This window comes from Anser anser, assembly GCF_964211835.1.
Source record: "Anser anser genome assembly, chromosome: 13".
NCBI classification, from domain to species: domain Eukaryota; kingdom Metazoa; phylum Chordata; class Aves; order Anseriformes; family Anatidae; genus Anser; species Anser anser.
In genome coordinates, this window is record NC_139734.1 from 19,241,397 (window position 1) to 19,260,333 (window position 18,937).

General features: G+C 35.6%; 1 protein-coding gene across 1 annotated transcript in view; it reads left to right on the forward strand.

Annotated features, from left to right (window-relative positions):
- The window catches only part of LOC310880977 (uncharacterized protein), a 1,343,899-nt gene that overhangs the window by 166,716 nt on the left and 1,158,246 nt on the right, over window positions 1-18,937 (forward strand). The window contains exon 5 of the mRNA XM_083797545.1: window positions 11,516-11,605. The gene's annotated coding sequence lies outside the window, so the exon portion shown is untranslated. The remainder of the gene's footprint in view (window positions 1-11,515; window positions 11,606-18,937) is intronic.

An 18,937-nucleotide genomic window follows, 5' to 3' on the forward strand; every position in this document is an offset into this window, starting at 1 on the left:
AGTTCAATTATTGAACTAATCCATCTTTTAATTCTGGTTTCTTATTGTAGAGGACTTCTGTGTCATAGCTTCACTACTCTTCATAATTTTTATAACAGATAGCTTCAGAGCTATTTATTGTAAAAACATAAAAGATCATCAAAGGCTTTTGATTACTAGTCTTTGATAGAGACTAGAGAAGTTGGCAAGGATTTGGAGATGATAGAGATCAGCCTTAAATATGGCTTGGTGCAGTGGGGAGACAGACAAGTACTTAGAACCTGTTTAGCTGAACATTTTCTGAACAGAAATAGGCTGTTGAATATTTTCTCAGGTAAAACATTTATTGACTTTACTACTTAAAAAGATACAGCCTTTGTGATGCAGTGACTAGGACTGGTTTCTTTTGCATTGGGTTTTTAATCAGCATAATATAGTGATTTTTATATAAGAACACGTAACAGTCTTTGGAGATGTGGAAGATGCCCAGAAGGTAACAGGATTTGGGTGGGGGTCTTGTGTCACAGTGCAGGAGGTGGAGAAGGAGCTTTGGTGGTGCAGGATTTCAGACTAACTCCAGCAGAGGGTGAATCGGGGAGAACTCAGAAGATAGAAAGAAGCAGAACACAGAAGAAGGAGAATTATAATAATTACTGAACAAATAATCCTCAGTAACACCACAGAGTGCTTGGCACTAGACTGAGAAACTGTAAATAGACCAATGAGGATATCACAGTTTATACCACTTACAGCTGAGGTCCTTGATAATATGTTCAATCTAAAAACCTAGAAATATTGTATAAACCTAATCATTATTAGAACAATCTGTTTATACCTTTTCGTATGATAAATTACAGGCTGTTTATTCATAGAATAACATTACTAATGCCAGTGCAGATATAATGAACTGTGGCATCATCGCTCAATTATTGTTGCTGTGGTGCAGTAAATTAACGCTACCAAAGTATAATCAAGGGTGTATATATATATATATATATATATATTTTTTTTTCTCCAGACACATAATGCCATTGCACATCTGGAATTAGTACTCAAAGGCCATTTGAGTTGCAGTGTGAAAATGAGACAAAACATTAAGATTTTCATGACCTCCTTTACCTCTAGCATGGTTAGAGTAGCTCCAGAACAGCGGTATTTTCTTTGAATCGTTTATTTAAATCAGTTTTGGATTACATTTTAGCTATAGTTGAACATACTTAGTGGAATAATGTATTTCTACAGGGAAATTTAAAAAAAAAAAAAAAAAAAAAGAAAGAGCCTTCTGATAGTGTCCTTGCCACTTTATTTGAAACTTTTTCTGTCCAGATACTCTGCAGTTAACCTGATGATGAGCTGTGTAAGGCACTTTTGATGGAATTATCTGAAGTTTCATGTTAAAAATTTTTGGAATCTCTAAGAATGTGTGCTGTGCCTGTTTGTGCAAGCCTTCAAAGGCAGATGACTGAGTAATAAGTAACAGCAGAATTTATGAGAACTACTCATCTCAAAGTAGCCTCTTAAAATACAACCAGTTGTCTGATCTGAAAATAAACACTTATGATCGTCAGTGATTAGTCTTTGCAATTACATGTTTTGAGGTAATAGTAGGATGAATGTCTTAGAGCAGGTGATTATTTTTTTTTTTGAAAGTGTTGGAGCTGAGTGCTTACATACCTACCTCTACTGTGCTTATGTGAACACCAAACTTGTACATACTGGTTTGAGTGATAGGTAGACTACAACTCTTAGTGGTGTTGTTGGTTTTTGGATTTATGGGTTTCCAACAATCTTGAGAAAAGCATGGGAAAATGGCCCCATTATACATATAAATCAGCTATACGTGATGTACTGAGTATGTCCAGATGAGATGTGCTGGTTATAGCTTTATCCACATTTCACGTCGTATCTCACTGGAGAGAGCAGTAGCTGAAGAACCTCTCCTTGGGAACGATGGGTACTGAATGCTGCTGTCTGCTTCCTAAGCAGCACCGTTGAGGGATGATGATGGGAAGGGTAAAATGCACACTTCTAACGAAGGCAGGTAATGGCGAACAGTAGAATTGCCACTTATCTGGACATTATTTCCCTCCTGTATTATTTTCATCCTCAAGGTCTGAGTAACTCAGCAAAACCAGATGCTTTTAAAGCCAACATTATTTCTACGTACAGTTAAGCCAAAGAGTAAGTATGCATTTTAGCTCTGAAATTAAAAGCCAGAGGTTTTGTGCCCATTCATATGTATGCATTTGGGCTTTAGTTTTCATGAAAGTCAGATTTTCTCCCTGCATGAACACTAAATTCAACATAAAGAAGAAAACTAAATTAGGAGAGGAGTAGTTTAAGTGAACTGTTAAATTTCAATCCTGACTTTAATTAAGTGGTTATTATGTTTCTAAGTACCTGAAAATTTAGCTTCTATATATTAAATACGTATTAAAAGATAATTCTTAAAAATTACTAATAGAAATTTTTAAATAGATTAAAATATAATATGCGTGCTTGTATTAATATTTTGGTAATTGATTAGAATTCATCAATAGAACAGCTTTTAATGATCATTTGGAACATTTTTTTTACTTACAATGATGCCATCCTTCCTAATACTGTGTAATGAATAAATTTAAAAACATCTGTGAGTTTTTGCTTCATGTACTTGACATGACTCTGGCCTTTTAACTTTTAAAACATTTTTCCAATTAAGCTCCTCAAGCCCTTAAGGCAGTCCACAGCTGCTGCAAATTGATTTCTCCCATGATGATATTTAGAGTCCCTTGCTGAAACATGAGAGGGTAAAAAAAAAATAAATCATATTTTAATATATATTTTATTATCCTTTTGAAATTCCTGCACATTTTTAAAGGTAATCTGAAAGCTTCATTTTGGACTTCCTTTCTTTTTCATCATTCCCCACTTCTGCTGATCTTCTTGAAAATGTTTATTTCTAAAGGCCATCTTATTCAAGGTTAATCCTTAAAAATGTTCCACATAGTGCCTTTGGTTCGAAACGGTCTGAAGCATAAATGGGAAGGCCTGAAAAATTACTGAAATAGAGTTGTAGTTGTTGACATACATAAAGTGATAAGGTTGTTTATGTTCAAATGTTTTCACATTTCTGTGGTTTAGGTATTGTATAGGCAGCAATAACCCATGTGGAAATATTCATTTCTGGTGAAGTAGACCATAGCGTGAGAGCTGAGCACCACCTAACTCTGGTTGTGCAGTGTACTGGCTTAGCTAAATCAGATGATATTGTTTCCGATTTTCAATTATATTATTGTTGTTGTTTTTACTGGAAAACCAAAGCATGGCAAGGAGGTCACTATGACAGAAAATCTGAGTGTTTGGAATGGTGGTCAAGTCTCCAAAAGTTACTGATTTTCTAAATTTAATAAGCAGCCAAAATTATTAAGGAAATATGATTATTTACATACAAATAAATAAATAGTCAAGCTACATATGTCCAATTCCTAACTTGTTTGTGTATTTCCATATTTTGCCTGCACATTGATCATATGCAAATCCCTGTCACAGAAAAAGGCAAACTTAACCATAACCAGGCAGACAGGATAAATAATGTTATTCATCATATAAGTCATTTACTTTATGTTAGTGCTGCAGAAAATAAATAAATAAAATGGATGTTTGCAGGCATTAATGTATTTATCTTTGTATCACAAACCTTTAAAAATATTCCGTATAGCTTCCATGAGAACCTGTCAGTAACTGGGAATTTAGGAATTTGGTTCACCCCTAACCATTCAGTAATTTTTTTTTTGTTTGTGAGTATTGCACTAATATTTTTTGGATGCTGGGACTTCAGATGATATGTTCAGAATGAATATTTATAAAGGAGGTTACTATTTTTGGAAATTCAAATTTGACCTACTAACCTGTTACATACAACAAGGTGTATGAAAACTGAGACTGTGAATTGGCAAGCAGCAGAAATGAAGATCATATTACTTAGTCTGACATTTAGTCTTGATCCTCTCATTAGCCACTGAAATCTCCTACTCTAGTAAATTCAGGGAAGCCCCATCCCCCTTAAGTACTTTATTTGATAAAGGTTCAAATGTAATTCTTTAAATAGAGTTTCCAGTCTCATTAGGTTGGCATTAAATCAGTTTGCTTACATGATTTTTATTTGCACACTTATTGATGCACATTTAATACTAAATTTAAGTCTGCAGTGAAGGAAGTTCCAGACATGTGGCCAATCATGTAAAACGATTAAGTCTCTGTTATCAGGAGCACCATTGCTCTTTTAAAGAGTGCATGGTTTAATTTCATCTCATCTAATTGTTATCAGCAAGTTGCCATTGGCTCATCCCTGCCTGTTGAAATAACAGTCTAATGACTTTATATGAAGGTGTCCACTTCCAAGGGACAGTGTTGTTTTTGGTATAAACAAATTAGAATTAATTGTTCTGGGATTTTCTTTCAGTTCCTCTGTTTTTTATTGTAATATGAAAAGCTATGTGTTTAAGAATACTAAAATCTAGTTTGCTTTCCAACTTAATTTTAATATTAAAACGAGGAACAAAGGAAATAAATTTTGCTAGTAATAGCCTGAATCTTTAGTGTCTTGTTTAGGCTTTTTTTTTTTTTTTATGTTAATTGCTGCTTCTCCTAATGAACATTACACAAGCTAAGCTCATTGTTATATTTATCTGTATTTTCTATGGAGTATTCTAATTTTCTGACAGTTTTTCATAACACTGACTTGGAGAGAATTAGGCATTACTATGAGAGTTTGTGAGTTTTTTTGAATAGAGAAAGAAAAATTCAAGTGATTTTCGTATGGATATGTACAAAACTAAAATTAAAAAATGGCTTGCATATACCCAGTTTTAAGTACCAGAATAGTAGAGCACATTTTGGCCTCCAAAAATGTAATATATTGATTCAATTTTGGACACTCAATATTAACAGTTACTTTAGCTATTGCATGTTTTCTACTTTGCTGCCTACAAAATAAATATTCTCATATGTTTTAAGCAAACTAAAAGACAAATTGCACATTTTTAGTATCATCTTAAACATGGTCTGAATAGTTACTACCAAACAACAAAGCTTGAATGCTTCTCTCTCAACTTCCGCTTTATAATGTAACCTGTAGCTAGAGAAAAGTAACTGAATGTATTAAAAATATTTACATAAAGTCTCTTGGCACAAACAGAAGCAATGTGTAATTATCTCCTTGTTATGCTCTGCTCACTGATTAGCATTGAAGGGGAGGGCCCAGGATAGAGTAGGCATAGCAGGAAGGCAGCCAGCACATTAGCTGCCACTTGTGTATACATAACTCTTAATAAATCAAATTGGCAAAGTATCAGCTGGCAGTTAGTTACTGTATGTGTTCTGCAGTTGTCTTATACAAAATGTAATTTTTTTGACATAATCAATAACTATTATTGGAGACATCACAGTTAGAAGCAAGTTATTAAACTCTGTTGATGGTGTTTTCTATGAGAGGTAATGAACTGTGCATGTTAGAATTAATCTTACTGGTTTCCACCGAGTTTGGAAATTCAGCTCCAAAGCTACTTCAAGAAAGACATCTACTGACAGCAAGGTTAGGTGCTTTTATCATTATGACAGGCTCTAACCGTCACGCTGTATTTGGAAAGTACAATATTTTTTTCTCTCTAGCTTTTGTGTAAATCTTAGTGAACATGCAAATACACCACATGGTGCTTATTTATGTAAGTAAGGAATTAGTTTTCCATTGTCTTAAGAAATGTAGTGCATGAAAACAAATAGCAAAGAGAATGTAGAGAATGTCCATTATAACTAAGTTTTCACATCTTTGAACTTTCTCCTATTCTAATGAGAAACTCTGTTTAGTCCCAGCTGTTCAGATTTTCATCTTTTCAGCACTGAAATTTCTCTTTTGAAGCCTGACATTGATAACCAGAACTCATTGGTATTGCTCCTTTGTTATAGCCTTGTTTACTCTGCCTACCTCAGTGCAGCACAAGTTATACTTGCAAATACTCTAAATCCATGCAGGAGCAAAGGCCATTACTGATTCTGATAATCCTCCTGAATAAGAGCATGTTGCTTGGGAGTGTGCAACAAGAGACTAATGCTAACAATTCAGGGTCATTCTCTGGTCCAGCAGAAATTGGGAAGCCATGTATCTATATTTATTTTGTAGTGTGAGGTGAGCAGTGTGGTGCTGTAGTCAAAAAGAAGCTCTGTGTATGCATGAGTATGTATATAATAGAATAATTCAGGATGAGAAGGGATCTCTGGAGGTTATCTATTCTAATACCCTGCTCAAAGCAAGGCTAACTTTGAAGTTAGTTCAGGTTACTCTGGGTGAATTTTGAAACTGCAGAGAACGAGATTCCACAGCTTCTGAGCCCCACTTTAGGGGTCAAACACTCCTGTTATTTTCTACCCCGTATACCTGCTCAGAGTTTCCTTTACTGCAATACGGGATGATTACCTCATAGACTTTCGCTGTCTATCTCTGGGGAAAAAATCTGACTTGATCCTCTCTGTAAGCCATTAGACAGTCGAAAACAACAGTGAGATTCTCCCCTAAGCCTTCTCCAGGTGAATATATGCAGTTTCCTCACGCAAAATATGACAGCCCTCTAATTATCATTGTGGCCTTCTGCTAGACCTTCTCCAGTTTATCAATATCTCCCTTGTGTTGGTACTTGCAGGAATTTGCTCTGCAGTGTTCCCCTGACTGAGCTGAGGCTGGGTGGCCTGTATTTCCCCGGAACCTCCTTTTTGCCTTTTTCTACCTGGATGTGGAATTTACTGCCTTCTAGTGACCAGAGACCTGCCACGTTCACCACAGCCTTTCAGACGTGACAGAAAGGAGTCTTTCAATCACGTCAACCAGTTGCCTCAACACAACTGGAGATATCCTGTTTCAGTCCCATGGAATTGTGCGTGTCTATGCACACACACACTTAAAAGCATATTTAAATCTCTTAAGTCCTCCCTAATAGATGTGACCAGAAATTGAGATAGGAAATTGTTCAGTTAGATTAAAAAAAATGAAAGCTGAAGACCTCTTAAGACGATTTGGGATTAATTATCTGTTCCACCACTTAAATTCATTACTCTAGGAACACTCTGCTGTGAGTTGAATGCTACAGGAGCCAATTAAAGGACAGACATGTAACACCATGGGGAAAGAACCTGACAGTGGTTGAGAAAGCTCAGAAAACCTTGGAAATATTTAGCTGATATAAGCAATTTTTTGTCAAGGTAGAAAGACGTAGAGTAAGTGAAGAAGTGATGCTGTAAGATAAAATTGTAGAATGTAATGCATTATCTGAAAAAACTGGCAAGTATGTGAAGTGGCAGACATAGTGTTGTTTTGGTTGTTGAATTTATACTTCTTGCACATGGGTGTTTAGAGTTGTAAAAAATTGAAATGAAGTCATATTAATCTAGGTGCAAACCTATGTAGTTTAGAAATTACCACTCTATACCATTAGTGTCATATATTTGTTTTAAAACTGCCTGATATTGTTGACTGATTTATCTAGACTTTACCTGTGTCATTTCCAATGGATAAGCCCATTTCTTGATGTAAAAAAAAAAAAAAATAAAAATCAGGCTCTTTGTGCAACTGAATTTGAAGACATGATTTCAAGGTCATCCAAATCTTTCTACAGATACTTCTAGTTTTTCCTTGTGGTGATGATGACTTACTGTTTTATTAACAGGTTTCATTAACAAGTTCCAGCATTTTGCAGCCAGATTGGAAATGAAATATTGAATATTAAACTTTGACCTCAAAGATCATTTAATATTCATCTATTTTTAATTAGAAAACATAGAAAACACTGTTCTTTTCCTTTTATCCACACTTTAACACATGTATCACTTTTACTCCATTCAAACAAAATGCCTTACAATGTGTAGTATAACATGTTTCATTGAAGTCCAAAGAGATTTTACTGCATTTCTTTTCTCTGGACAAGAAATTATTTTATGAAACCGAAGAGATTGGGCTATTCCAGCATGATCTATTTCTGGGTTGCTTATTACCTCATTCTCTATTTTGTCTTTGGCTGTTCTTTGTTCCTTCAGAATGTGATTTCAATTTTACATAGTTTTATGGAAAAGTGAATGAATCTACATTTGTCTAGTTCTCTTGTTCCTGCTCATGATGTTCTTGCTTGACAAAAAAAAAAAATAGCAGTGAAATGTGAATTTGTGTTGTTCCAGAACCTGCCATGAAACAGCACTGTGCTCCTTTTATTTGGGTGCAGGGTGGATATCTGTGCAACTCTGGTCTCTCCACAGGCTGCAGGGGAGCAACTCCCACGTCTGCAGAACCTCTGTCCCTCCTTCCTCCCTGGCCTGGCTGTTGCCAAGGTCGTTCCTCACACTTTTGCCCTCACTCCTCACTGCTGAGCAGCATTTTGCCCTTACTCCAACATGTTTTGCCAGTGGCAGTGCTGCTGGGCCTAGCCGGGCCTTGCACTGGGGCCTGGTGACAGCTGGGACCAGCCAGAATCTGACAGAGGCCTCATGGCCACACTGCTACCACCAAAACTTGAACACGTACACCCAGTGCAGAATGGTAGAGGCTTTTTGGTTAATTTATACTCCCGTGTTCAACAATAGATTGTCAAAAACAGTTTTATGTCCAAGATTTTCAAAATGTGTATTAAGATTTCCATTTGGTAATAGTTGTAGTATGGGATGCGTTGAGTAGATGTCGTAACAGAAATGGGTGTCAATCCAGTACGGTTTTGTACAGGTTCACTGGGGTGCAGGGTGTTAACTCTGTTAACAAAGTTATGTGATGTATTTGTGATCTCGGGTGTTTGTAAGATTCAGCATTTTGGGGCAAAGCATAAAACAGATTCAGTTTTAATGTAAGTAGTAGAGGAGCAATGGGGACCACACTGCCTCTTCAGAGTGTGGAGATGAGTGGAGATTCATTGATGTCTGGTAGTTCTTGAAAGGCAAAATATATTGGAATGGAAAATGTTGCAGATACAACATAACTTGTGTCTTCAGAAGGAAAGAGTGAGGGACTCAGTTCTGATACTGACAGCATTTCTGCTTTTCAGCTACTCCCTCCCAGGGACAAAGAAAAAATGTATATTAGAAAGGGTGTCCTCTTTCCCACATTTAATGCATAGTTCTTGTTAAAAGATAACCACAACCCAATGGCCAGTTGTTCGTTTACATGACTGAGAAACCTCCAAGTTGGATATAATGCTTCTAAATGTTAGATACTCCTAGAAGATAAAAGCTTTTCAATATTGAGAAGGCATATTCATCATGAGTAGCACAAATGCATGTGCTAAGCTGCTTCCAAGTGTTGCTGAGAGTAGTTGTTTCTGAATGGAAAAGGAGATGATTTTTCTCCCTGGAATATTCAGTCTTTACACCCAATTAGGGTTTACACAGCCAATTAGGGCTGTAACTGTGCTAACGGAGAAGCAGCAGAGTTTTTCTAGCATGGCACTCCACTTGAATTAGTATCTTCCACTTCTTTGCAACATTAATTAGTGCCAGTTGTGATGGGGATACTTGAAAAGTAAAGTGTTAGGTAGAAATTGCTGACTCATTTCACATTTTAAACTGAGCAAATGTATGATGGCAGCACTGGATCTTTGGATACTCTTAGCTTTTGCGGCATGTGAACTGCTAACCCAAAGATAGGTAGATTTTTGTTCTTAGTATTGCGTTTACGTCTTTACAGTTTTTGGTTAGAATTAGACTTGAATGAAATGCCAGACTGCTTTCTATAGATATTTAAGCCAACCACGTTGTCTTAAAAATTGAAGGTTTCATTTACACCCTACTCCCCCTGTAACAACGTTAAAAGCTTCAGCTTCCTTTTGTGAATCACAGAAAGATGCTATCCTTTTTTTCTTCTTGTCTAATGATTTTTTTTTTCCTGAGGAAGCTGTTGGCTCCACAGTTTATTTTAATCTGCAATCAACCAGACCCATATATTTTTAGAAAAACTATCTGTTCTCAGAGGCATAAGTATTACTTCTGTTCGTCCAATCAACTGGTTTAATATGGCATCAAGTAGCCTAGCTACTGAACAAGTATCATGGAAAATCCAGGTTTTGAAAAGAAATAAAGTAGTACTGCCTCTCTTGGGTGAAAAGAGGAAAAAAAAGAAGATTCAGTCAGGTGAAGGTGAGAGCAGTAAGTACAGCAGAGAAGGAAACTGAAACAAAGATTTGCAAAGAGGTGCAAAACAAATTCTTGTAACATAAATGTGTGTGGCCAGCTGTTAAACTAAAATAAACATGCAGGACAGATGTTTGTTAAAATGGGTAGGATTAGAATAGCTAAACTGCAACCTTCTTATTTTCTCTATAGAATTAGGTTGCAGAAAAAGAACTTACACTGATGAAATAGTTTTAAAGTAGATACTTGCACATTAGAAGCAATAGCAGTGGTCAGCAAAATTGTCTGATAATCTTTAGTGCCTGAGGATGGATTGATGCTGCACCAGCCAAAAAGAAAATAATAATAATAATAGTGTCATGTGTTTACATGACCTTGTGGCAGATTTTCTGTAAGTTCCAATGTCTTTGTTTTGGTTCCTTCTTCTCTGTGTGGAAAATAGAGCTGCATGTTTATTCCCCAAATATTACCTTGTTTTAAAAAATTGATTGTCAGTAACATAACTACAAGGAAAGAGCAAACTAAACTACTGTCTGAAAAATGTCATCATCAATGTTTTGTTCACTTAAAGTGTGCTTTTGTGTTGCAAATGTGCTTCAGTAATTTTCTTTCATTTCAGCTATTATAACAACATAAGTCATTTCAGTTATAAGCTCAGTTCCATTGACTATGATTTTGTAGTAGCAAACTCTTTTCTATTGTAATATTAAAGCAGCTATTTGTATAACTATATAGCCAGCATTTCCCAAAACTGACCTGGACCTTCATTGCACCTAAATAAATAAATAAAGATTCCAGTATTCTAAAATAGTAGCAGTCTCATTTAAACTCGGACTCTCATGAAGATATGTAAGCACGTGCTTGCATTACTTTATGTGCAAAAGTAATTTATGTTTTGACTAGCACATGTTCAAATGCTAGTGTTCATATGCAAGAGATGGTCTTGGAAGAATCAGAAACATTCTGACATTTAATTCCTACAGTCTCCTTTTATGTAAAAACCCTTTAACATTGTTTTCATAGTCTAGTGTAGAGTTTGAATCGGGTTCAATAAAACTTTAGAAACCTATACAATTTAATAGAAAATTCTATCTCTGTTATAAAATTCTTTAGACTGCTTTAAAATCTGTAGATATAAGTTATGGTTCTCAAATTAAATTTTATAGGCATCTTCAATAAGAATAGATTTCAAATTAAAATGAAATAAACACCACTCTTCTTGGATTTTACCATAAAATATTTTGTGGGGTTTTGTCATTGTTGCTGTTTTAAATAAATATAGTGGTACAGGGAGAGTCTCAATATGGAATGTAAAATGGCCAAAACTAATTTTTCCAGGGAAGCCAGTCAATGATAAATTTTGGTAAGGACATCTATATATATTATTTTTTCCTCCCAGGTTCGGAGGAAACTGTCATTCATGAGACACTTCTGTACCTGCAAGCACGTTCTTCCTGGAGACTGTGTGTTCTCTCTGAAGAGAGAGCTGGTGAGTAAATTATTGAGACTATCACTTTCACCAGAGGATTATCAGGACAACACTAATTAGTGTTGAATGACTAATTAGTATTATCCTGATCAGTGACACAAAACTTCGTTATGAAGTTTACAAATAAAACTAGAAAGTAAAACATATAGTTGGAAAGCTGTTATGAATAGTTTTACTTGTTGAACTGTGATCCAAATCTGACAGACTAAATAAAATGCATGCAATCTATTTTGGTTATTTTATTCCTCCTAATAAAAGTACACCAATAACTGAACATTCAGGCCTCTACAATGAATTTTGAATTTTACTCTTAAAAATGTGAAGCATTGTATGGGTATAGAAAGATATAATTTGATGGTTTATACAAATTATTTAGATACTGCGGATACTTCAGCTTTTAAGATGGTATCCTTGAAGTTGGTTATTGGCATTGATATTACTATTTTTAAATAAATGATCGTGGTTTATGGAGATTGTGGGATGCTTTGCTTGCCACTGTTATGTGGCAAATGAAAACATTAATCTGCCCAAATTGCCTTTTTTTTTTTTTGTATGTTTAACTGCAATGTAAGGTATAATGACACTAAACTTGGATGGATTTGTTGCGTTGTACCTCAGAAGCAGTAGGTAAAGAGATATTTGAAGTAAATGGCAGTAAGAGTGTGACCAGAAGAGCAGTAATTAAAGTGGGGGTATGTGAGGAGGAAAACTCAATACAGCTGTACTGCTGGTAAGTTTAGAGAGATGTGTGCCATGTGAAGGTGCCTGGGTCAGAAAGCTTCTATAGGCATTAGCAGCTTTTGACACGCAAGGCTTGTTGAGCCCTTCCAGAATTTTCCAGAAAGGTAAAAAGACAATTGTGAGATTTTCTGAGTGACTGCAGCTCTGTTCAGAAATTGAATTATTCCTATACTTCGCTAACGGTTTGTTAGGTCTTCCCAATAGTGCACAGTGAGAAATCAACATGATGATAAAACTGAGCAATGCAGTGTGCTTTCCTTCGGATACTAGGCTTTACGTGACTGCTGAGGTCTCTAGTAAGCCTGTCTGTGGCTGCCATACCAACCTGCATGTCTCTGCTTTTAATGGGATAGGACTGTGTCCGTTTTCATTCACTGCTGTTAATAAATTGTGCCTTTTTTTTTAATCTTCTATATTAACTCCTATTGGTGAAAATAGGGAGTTCCATTGGCTAATTAAAAGTAAATACAAGCATAATGATAACTATCAAGTGCATTTAATAACATCTATTTCAGTGATTCTTATTGTCTTCTGAAAAGACGTTTGTACATAATTTCTGATCACATCCTCACAAACCATGATGACAATTCATCAAATGCTTCATGACAAGTCTTCTGTAACCTTTCTATAAGTACCAACTTTGTTAAGTAGCCTAAATTATTACTTTTGATACTTGATAATGATAAAATACCAGGTAGCTCAGCTGGGAAGTGGTGAGGTGCTCCACATTTCACTATATTAAAAAAAAAACAAAAAACAAAAAAAAAACAAAAAAAAAACACCTTTCACACACATAGAGGGTGAAAGAACCATTTCAGTATAGATACCATCCTTTCTGGATGCAGAATTGTTTGCATTGGCTATAGCTTAATGTGTGAGTAATAGAAGTTTGCAATGTTTGCTGGTCTACCTGTGGAACTCATAACATTTATGAAATACGCAGTTTGTTGGGTGGAAATGGATGCAAGACCACGGCTTCTACAGAGTGGTTTAATGTGATTGGCATGCACAAGGCTCAGGAAATTCATGGTCAGGTCACAGAGCTGTTCCAGCCTTTAGGCTCTAGTAATCGATTGCAGCTCCTGTGCAGGGTGCTGAGGACATACGGACATTGAAAGTATTCAGTCGATAGTGCTTCCACTCTCCTGCTTTTGCTGCAGCCTTTGCTCTTAATGGTGCAGAGACTCCAGTTGCTAATCTCATGCTGTCTGCTGCCCTGCAGTCTCCTGAGATGAAGCAAAAAAGTAGAGCCAAGGACATCATACAAGAAAGTGTAGCCCATTTTAAGATATATTTCTTTTTGTTTGTTTGACTTGGAGAGGGAGATTACATTATCTGGTCACAGATAAAACTGGATTCCCTCACATCACTCCTGAGTTTCATTCTCAGTGGAATGATTTCTTGGTGTTTGTCATAAGGAAACGCTCTTTTCTCGTACATATAATTTCAAGCTAATTTATTTATTTATTAGTGGATAGTTACAGGAATATATGCTATGTTAATTATACATACCATATACACTATGTATTGAACAACATAATATTTGGATGAAGTATAATCTATTTGATTAAGCTAGTACAAGGTGAAAAGACTTGAATTGTGATCATCTTGTTCAACAGCTGTCTAAACTATAGAAAGTGACTCTCTTCGTAAGAATCCAGAGCTGTCGTATACAGCCCTTGAAGAGTTTGCCTACTAGGTCTTGTATCACCATCTTGGTTTTGCCTTATTCTGCTTTTCATTATTCTGCTGTAGAACAAAGAGCATGTGATGAATGCTAGTTACCAAAAAACACTGCTTGTGCGTGGACTGTTGCATTAGCATCTCCCCGCCTGGACCACCATTAGCCATTCCTGTGCTAGGCGCAAGAACGCTGTCTGTCACAGCTAAACCTGCTGATCCCAGCGCTGCCACTCTGGATCTGGTAACTACTTGCTCATAGTGCATTGTTATGCACTGGAATATATATAATGTTCATTGATCTTGGAGATCTTTGCTCAGCTGACCCAATCAATCTGTTGGTGAGATGGACCTGGGTGATGCAGGCTGGAATAAAGCAGTATAGAATGGTAACAAGAAGTTGAGATATTCATGCATGTTGGAAATAACTTTTTAGAAAGTGTGTCAACTGAAATACCAAAGGGTATGTCAGAGAGAGGTTAATTAAGTATAAGTTGATCATTAGAAGACTTTCTGAGGGTTAATAATTATGTCTGAAAAAAAAAAATCAATGTAAAGTGTAATTAATTTGAAAGTGCTTTACAGATGCAGCACAAACATAAAATTATGATTTTTTTTGAGTAGTGGAGTGTATGCAAAATGAACTGAATGTGTTAGAATATCCAAGCTATTGAACGTGTTCTCCTTTGCTAACCCAGAATTACTGAAAAGCTAATGTCAAATGAATTATTTTAAAGGATTTTATGTTCTTTTCCTACTCTGTGACACAAAACAAATAGAAAGGCTTGGGTCATTCATTATACTGGATATGTTGCTTACCTCTAAGTATAGTTATAAGTGTTGCTAACTACGTATATACAGATTTATGTAATAAAATACAGATTTATGTAAAAAAATACAGATGTATTATGTAAAAAAAAAAAACAGATTTAAGTAAAAAAAAAAACAAAGGGTTAATGAATAATTTTCTGATTAGATCTCTGTATTTTTTTGTTTCTTTCCCAATTCAATAACAGTGCATGAACAAAAATGCAAGATCTGCTTTACAGTGGGCTTACCTGAATGCTTACCTAATTAATAAAAATTCTTGATGCTTTCAGTCACTGGAGGAAATCATTGTCCCTCATTCAAGGGAACTACAAGCTTGTGCCATCCTTCTTGGCCAATATACTTTTGCTATATCTCTGCTGGGTACTTACAGTCTGGAATAAAATCTAGTTGCTTTGAATTAGGACAGGCTTTCCATGGAAATTTTGCTTTGAATTTGAAAATTCAAAGTGTTATGAATGCAATTTTAACTTCTCATTGAGACAGTATTTTTCAATAAAACATATTATCAGAACAGTGCTCATCAGCTCCAGTGTCAAGCTCTATATTCTGAGACCATGCATTTGAATATTCCTCCAACATCCCTAGGCTTTAAATCTCTGCATTACTATCTACTACGTCTGGCTTAGTTTATTTTAGGATGAGTTTCAGTAAGATTTAAAAGAATTACCTAGTCAGAGGGAATTTGTGAAATGGATAAGAATATTCATGGAATGAAAATGGTTTTCAGCCCAGCCTTTAACATATGTGATTTGGGGCAACTTACTACAAATTTTTTCTTGTTTCTCAAGCCTTACTGGTAGAATCATACAGAATAAACAACTCATGATTGTTAGGAAAAAAAAAATACAAATACTGATTTTAATTTTAAATGGAGTCCTAATTCGGCATAGCCTGTGCAGATCTGAATAAGATTGTATGTTGCTTTTGGTGAGGTTACAGTAAGGAGTTTCTTCATGTTGCAAGTTTGTCAGCACTCTAAACCCACTGAAATAACTTTACCAGTATTTTTTTGCTTTCTTCTCTGTAACATGTAGAAGTTTTCACAGCTGACAGGAGATGACCCAGTTCTTGTCTCTCGGACTAGTTTACTTTGTATATGCCCTTCTACATGTTGCTAATCTTTGCTTTGATTCCACAGGTTAGTGACAAAGTGCAGCTAAGAGAAAACAAAGCACTCAGATTCCCATTGTCTATAGGACAGTTTATATCCACTTTGCTACACTTAAATAAGGTCTTTTCTGGAACCTATGTTAATACAGATGAACATTTTCAGTGTTTGGGACTGCTAATCAAAGTATTCGTTCCCCAAAGGTGGGAAACACTCTCACACTCTCTCCCATGTTATTTGTGTATAATACAGTATTCAACTTTTTTTTTTTTTTTTCAATCTCTTTGAGTAGGATGTGTAAACATTTGGGGCCATTTTTCTGCTTTTCCATTAACCTCCACTCATCATAGCTCTTGACAGTTTTCAAATGCACAATCATGCAATAATCTTCTTTCAGAGGATAAAATCGTTCTTCTGTTGAAAGTACTGCCCATCCTAAACTAGAGGTACTCAAAAATAGGAGAAGACTTTTGAGGATCCTATTTCTTTGTTTGAATTCATTTTATACTAAACGAGTTAGTAAGGATTGGCTTTGACTTTTTTACTGTCTATTTGACAAGGATTTATTATTACAGAGAGATAAACATTGTTTAAAGCTTAAAATGTATGCTGTCAGGCAGTCAAGAAGTAGTTTCTGCTGCTATTGCTTTCAATGGTAGGATTCCTTATAGTAGATGTTGAGGATGCTTCATATAATGCACAATTGCGCTCACAGTATATTTACATGGTTAGCAAGTCAAAGTTGTAGAAGAGAATGATTCTTTTCTGTCTTTCAACTTGCCACATAGCTCTTCTCCTCTTGGTCATCTCAAAAGAAAAAAAAAAAAGTAATAGCTCATAGTAATATTTCAGTTGCAAACATGAGGAATGCCACAAGTCACATGTGAATTGCCTCATTCCTTCCCTTAAAAAAACAGGTTTGGGACAGTGCCATATTTTTCATTTATGATGGTGGGTGATAGATTGCATTGCAGAAATGGTGAATAGATTTGTTGTCAGATTTGTGTTCAGACATTTCAGAATTCCTTTGAATTCCAAAGCAAAGTGAATTACTATGAAGGTTTTTACATGAACAGGAAGAAAGCAAAAGATCTTTCTTGGATCAAAAAGAATTAACCCCCCCCCCCCCCCCCCCCCCCTTTTTTTGCTCTCTCTGGTCAGAATAATCAATTGTTTTCACAATTCTGTTTTTTTCTGTTGTGCTAAATTTACCATCTGTTTGGACAAAAGCAGTATCTATTTATTATTGACAGAAGTGCACCAAGATGTTTGATTTCCAATCTAGAGCTAAAAAAAAAAAAAAAAAAAAGTTTTTTTTGTTTGTTTGTTTAAGGATTTGATAATTAATCAGAAATTAGAACTTAATGTTACAGAAAAAAAAGTCAGGATTCTAGTCAACTGTAATTAAAGTGTTTTGCTTTGTAAACAATTGAACTGTTCCCAGTCTACAACTTTTTATGAAGCATTTTTCCTTTCTATTCTGAAAGCATTTGGAGAAATTATTTGTAATAAATTTTTGGAAGTGTTGGGGTAAATGATCTCAAAATATAGTAGAGGAATAAGAATTTGAAGTGGAACTGTGTTTAAATGTCAACAAAATCAACATTTATGAACTGCTTAGTTTCGATATCTGGACTATGTCACTGGAAGATTCTTTTCCTATCTCCAGTATCTGCAGACAAGTGAGGAATGGCAATGTCCGTATTTAGACACCAAAGACAGAAGGTGCAAAACTAGTGCATGTTGTCTCTTCACATAATTTGCAAAGTAAATTAGAATTAGTTTCTGAAAAAAATCTGTTTTTCATTTAGTCTGCTAATGACTTCCTCGTCATATAGGTGATGCTTTACTGATGTATTTGTTGTGTCCAACATACTAAATTAACTCACTTAGTAAGCAAAATCTTGCAGGGAACTTTAAATACTAGACTTCACCATGTGTTCAAGTGCCTAGGAAAGGTCTGAAGGAAAATCTCTGATAGCTTCTTATTGAAATGTGTGACAGATTATGTGAACACAAACTGACTCTGTTTACACCTGTTGACTGTATCCCCGAAAACTTGTGACAGTGTGTAAAACTGAAATATGTCAAAAATTCTACAAGACAACAAATTCTGGACAGAAGACAAAAGAATATTAAAAAAAAAAGATGGCAAGAATAAGTTAATAGTAGTACAGAATCACAGAATCGTAGGGGTTGGAAGGGACCTCTGGAGGGTCCAACCCCCTGCTGAAAGCAGTTTCTCTGCGGTAGGTTGAGCAGGAAAGCGCCCAGGTGGATCTTGACTGTCTCCAGCGGAGACTCCCCGACCTCTCTGGGCAGCATGTGCCAGCACTCTGTGACCCTCACTGAAAGGCAGTTCTTAAGCATGGTTGTATGGAACTTCCCGTGTTGCTGTTTTTGGCCATATGGTATTTTTGTATGTAGGAGACATAAGTATACTAAACACCATAGATTTTGTATGGATCTGTGAAAGTATTGTGCCAGCAAGACACCCTTAGGACATATATATACTCCATTCTCAATTCATACAGTGAACAAAGGGAGTTCTGGGTTTTCTCCTGTCTTTTTGTTTGATGTTCCATTTGCAAGAGACTTTTCCTGAATAAACTGGGATTTTAACATGGGACACTAAAATAGGAGTGAATAAACTGTGAAGTGCCCTTAAATTGCAACACAGTATTTTTATCTTCAAGTTTTAGTCATGCTCATTTGGAAAACACATGGCTCTAATTCTCTGTCCTGATGATTATTTATGGTATTGCTGTAAATCAAAGCTGGCCTGTCATTCTAGTGTTTGTTGGTTTAACTAAAATATCTATTAATATGCATCATCTTTAAAACAAATATTTGTATTTTCAACCCCTCAAGCACTAGATAAATACAAAGACATTTTAAATTCATTTCCAAGCTGACAGCGAAAGAAGAAAGAGAACTTTGTTAGAAATTTTAACTTCAGAAAAGCTTTTTCT